We start from the raw sequence: 4,913 nt of genomic DNA on the forward strand, positions 1-4,913 counted from the left end.
TATCTAATTTGAGTTACTTCTAACATAATTTATGTTTGGATACAGTAGATCAGATTTATGTATGTTAACCACATGGGACTGAAAAATAAACAGGTTTCACAAATATCATTTTAGCTTTAAATAAACCAAGAAAAAGGATTTTTAAATAAGCTAGCAGAAAAAACACAGAAGAGACTGGGTTTTGAAGAATCTCCAGTGGAACTCAATTAATTAGATAGGAGGAGTCCTCACGGTGGGGTGCTAGAGCTGGCTAAGGCTGGCTTGCAACAGCCAATTGTTCAATTTTCAGAGATTTTGCAAGCCAATTGTTAAAGATAGCTCGTATTAAAAAATTACATAAACATAATTAAATATATTAAACTGAAAGGTAGTAAATATTCAAAACTCAGCACTTCCTAATTATTTTACTAAATTTTAGTGTTATTCAGGCTCTGGAGATTATTTTTGCCTATTATACGTGTGTGGGAGAAGTACTGTACAAGGGTGAGCTACTGTACATCTCTTCCTAATTCCATGTTCAGCGATTATATTGGTAGTTTAAAATGTCATGACAGGAAGTTCTGCACTGTGAAAAATCAGCAAGTGGTACAAATTAGGGCTTTTTTTCACTTTGAAGAAAACCAGTTGTTAGACATTTGTCAGCACCCTAGTGAGTACTGGTCTCAGTTTTGCTTTCAGAAAGACAAATTCTGATCAGTTTCTGGCTTTGTCAAAGAGTGAGGTCCTTTATAACCTTGTTGGAAGACAATTTTCCACGAGTCTCTCATGATTCTGCACCTCTTGTGAAGCAAGTCACTGTCATTTATTCTGAACTATCTTTTCAAGGACTTTGGTATAGCAAACAACCTTGAAGGTTATAGGCATGCTTATTGCCCATTATTAAAAAAAAAAAAAAGAAAGAAATTCATGTTCCCTAAGCTTAGGGTTCCTCTCCTATAACTCAAGCCACTTCCATGAAGGCATCCATCTGAGCCTGCCTGTACCACCTCTGTGGAGTTTGGAGGCAAAAGGAACCAAGACAAGTATTTGTGCCCATGTATTTTTGTTACTCTCAGGCCCAAGAGTGCCATGTCTTCCACCAGCCTCCATCAAACCATGGCCAACTTATCTGTTAGCTGGCAGGAAGGGTGAAACCTTGGGCTCTTTGTAGTTCCTGACAGTTCTTTCTGAAAGAGTAATTTAATAGTTTAGAATAGCCTATGATTAGGCTACAAAGGTCCAGAAAGATTTTGTTTTTTTGCTTCTTAATGTTTCAACACATTACTTTTCTTAGATTCAGTTCCAAAGATTTTAGTTACTAAATACTTTTCTAGACCCTCATGTATTTGCCAGAATCTTCATATTGTCTCAATTCCAGACGAGGTCCCTTCCATTTCTCTTCCATGACACAGCCAAAACAAAGTTTATGTTCTAGAGAATGCCAGAAAAAATAAGAGGAAAAATACTATTTACAAACCTGAGAGAGTTTTAGAATTAATTAGCACTTAGACATCACAGCAAAGTTTTTATCATTTAAAAATAGTCAAAAATAGCAGAAAATAATTATTGTGCCAAATCAGAGGGCTTTTTAATAAAGATATGTTGATTAGTAGTTCATTTTATCATCTTTTTTCTTTCACCTCATTAAACTGGACTGAAAATTAAAATAAAAGTATTTTAAATTAACTTAATCGAAAATTCTTGCCCATATTTTACCACAGAACAACTACCTAGAGAATAGAATTAAGGTACACTAGAGGTGGAGGAGGGCATGGCAACCCACTCCAGTATTCTTGCCAAGAGAATCCTACGGACAGAGAAGTCTGGCGGGCTACAGTCCATAGGGTTGCAAAGAGTTGGACATGACTGAAGCAACTTAGCATACACGCACACTACTAGGAACAAGCCATAGTTCTGATTTTATCCCCCAACCACAATTTTTGGACCTCCAAACTCACTCAAAATCCCTCTGGTTTTACCTGGTAATCCCTAGGAGCAGATCCATTCTGCCTCCACTAGCATGGACACTTGGCATCTGCCAGACGAAGCAATCATGATGCTAAATTCTCAGGTCACTAAATGTCGCAAGCTCTCTGGAAACTTATATGTGCCAAAGCCATGCTGTATTCCCTTCAGAAAAAGAAGAGTGAATCTCTCACTTTTTGACTTTGTGCCTAGAGACCCAAGTAGAGTAGTTAGCGTCCTTGTGTCTTAGAGAGAGGTGGTGGACACTTGTATCCTTAATTCCTATATTCTATAAGACCTGTGTAATGCTGGATCAGGGACATTGGCCGAGAGTCTGACAAGGTGCTATATGTAAAAGCAAGGCTCCCTTGAATGCCTGGGGCATCTATTAAACCAAGCCTTCTCAGCCTGAGTTTTCCTTCTTAAGCTTGAGTTCTTTCCCAGGAAGCTTCATTTATTCATGCAAATAGATCTCTTGCAGGCCCACTCACCCAGCCAGTCAGACATGCTTGACTCCTAGCAGGAAATACAGCTTACATTCCAATGTTGCCCCTAGTGTGTTCAAAAACAACTGTAAAAGCTGGCAGCCATCCTGAATATATCCAGTGTGAGATAAAAGGCTAACTACAATGGTCAGGTGTATCAAGAATGTAGAAGGTAAAATGAGTTATTCACAACCATTTAGGAAAATCTCTTTGTTTCTATTATTTGGAACATAAGAACAAGGAATATTTATCTATTTATAGACATGCTCTTAAAAGATAGACTCACAAGATGATTGTTATATAAAATGAAACAAACAAACAAACAAAACCCCTATAGTTAATATAATACTTAGTGATGAAAGAAAGAATACCTTTTCCCAAAGATCATGATCAAGTCAAGGGTGTCCACTCTTCAGACTTCTACTCAACATTAAATAGGGGATTTTAGCCTGTGAAAAAGGGCCAGAAAAAGAAATTAACTCATTTTTACTGGAAGAGAAAATCTGTCTTCATTCAGAGAAGACATACATAATTATTTATGCAGAAAATCCTATGAAATCTACAGAAAAATGCTACTAAAACAAACAGGCGAGTTTGGCAAAGCTGTAAGATAGCTTGACACAGGAATATCAACTGTATTTCTGTATACCAGCAATAATCAGAAATTAAAATTGGAAAGAGAATACCATTCACAAGAACATAAAATATGAAAATACTTAGGGATAATTCTGACAAAAGATAGGCATGACACGTTGAAAACTACTAAATGTAGCTCAGAGAAATTAAGGAAGATCTAAAATAAATCAATTTTAGATTTATTGATAGATAAATTGATAGATACACCAAGTTCATAGGTTGAAAACTTATGTTGTTAACATGTCTGTTTTCACAGCAGAGTGAGCACATTGGAGCCTCAGAGAACAAGATGGTGGAGGAGTAGGTCGACTTGGAGTACATCTCTCTCCATGGATACATCAGAAATACACCTTCAGACACAGAAGTACATGTGGAACACCAACTGAGAGCGGAGGAAGTACCTGACCAGTGGAAAAGAATATATAGAACCACATAAAACTCGGCAGGACAAAGGAACTAGGGGGAAAAAACGGACTGTTAATAGGACTGGACCTGCCCTCGGTGGATGGGGGAACTGAAACAGGGGTCCGATCTCCACATCCGAGCAACTGTCTGAGTCAGAGGAGAAACATTTACGGCTGAGAGTGAAACAGCTGATATGTGGCAGCCTAAATGGAAGGAGAATCAGACAGCCCTTGCCGCAGCCATGCATACCCCAGACAGGAACGCTGGTCCACTGGAAGGCGCAGTGGCTGGGAGCTGGAGTTTAGGGACTGTGGAGCAATTGCAGGGCAGGGGCTGCTGTTGAGTGCAGAGAGACGGATTGAGAGGATATGAGGGAGGAGATCGTGGTTGGAAATGCAGGTGGAGGAAAGGCAGGCAATCATGCAAGCAAGGCGATACTGCTGAGTCACATGTATGGGGTGGAGCCATCACCATAGCCCTTTCCTCCCCATGTGCCAGCATCGGCGGTTGAACAACAGAGGCTGGCCAATCAAATGCCTGACACACTGAACTACAGAGTAGGACCCCACCCAGAATGCTCCTTTATGTGACTGAATCGCAGATCTACAGAGTTGGACCCCAGCCAGGCGGCCCCTCTATATGCCTAACTCCCAGAACAACAGAGAAGGACCCCAGGCAAGGGAGCCCTCTAAGTGCCTGAACGGGCACAGCTATGGAGAAAGACTGGCCAAAGAGGCCTTCTGATTCCCAGCTACAAGAGGCTTGAAAAAGGACTCTGATAGGGCCATAACTCCTGCAGCGGAGGCAGTCTCTGTCCCTGCACACTTGCTACCAGGGTCCCTGCAAGCCAAGCAGCTGTGCCACCTTCACACTCAACTCTCACTGGGGCAGAGCTGCCACAGGCAAAAAAAGTCTTGTGCCTATGCGTGCAGGGTTGCCTCAGTCATGTCTGACTCTAGCGACTGTGTACACTGTGGCCTGCCAGGCTTCTCTGTCAGGGAACAGGGTTCTCTGGGCAATACTGGAGTGTATTGTCCAATAACCTTCTAGAACACTATATTTCCTGCTGCCCTAGCTGCCAACCCCCGTGAGTACCTGGTGCTGCCAGAATCCCTGAAACCCAAGCAGCTGCACCACCTCCACACCTGGCCCTCACAGGGGAAAACCCAAGTCCTCCAGGGCGGCCTCAGGAGCTAAATGCCAGTGGACGACCCACATGCAGAGGTGGAAATAAAACCACAATTGAAACACAGGAGCAGTGTGGCTAAGGAAGAGGACCCCAAACCTCCCCACCAGCTTTACAAGCTGTGGATTAAATCCACATGATTAACTAGGCAGACTCTGTGTCTATGGAATATATAAAAGGCCACTGAGAGCTCCAACAAAAGAAAATGCACTAGTTCTGATAGCTGTGGACATTGGAGGCAAGAACACACAAGAGTA

General features: G+C 41.6%; 1 long non-coding RNA gene across 1 annotated transcript; it reads right to left on the minus strand.

Annotated features, from left to right (window-relative positions):
* LOC108637272 lies at positions 323-3,848 on the minus strand. The gene is made up of 4 exons (XR_001918914.1): positions 3,720-3,848; positions 2,801-2,878; positions 1,959-2,109; positions 323-1,410 (listed from the first exon to the last, which is right to left on the minus strand). It is a non-coding gene; the product is annotated as an uncharacterized LOC108637272 (long non-coding RNA).

This window comes from Capra hircus, chromosome 12 (genome assembly GCF_001704415.2).
Source record: "Capra hircus breed San Clemente chromosome 12, ASM170441v1, whole genome shotgun sequence".
Classification (NCBI taxonomy): Eukaryota; Metazoa; Chordata; class Mammalia; order Artiodactyla; family Bovidae; genus Capra; species Capra hircus.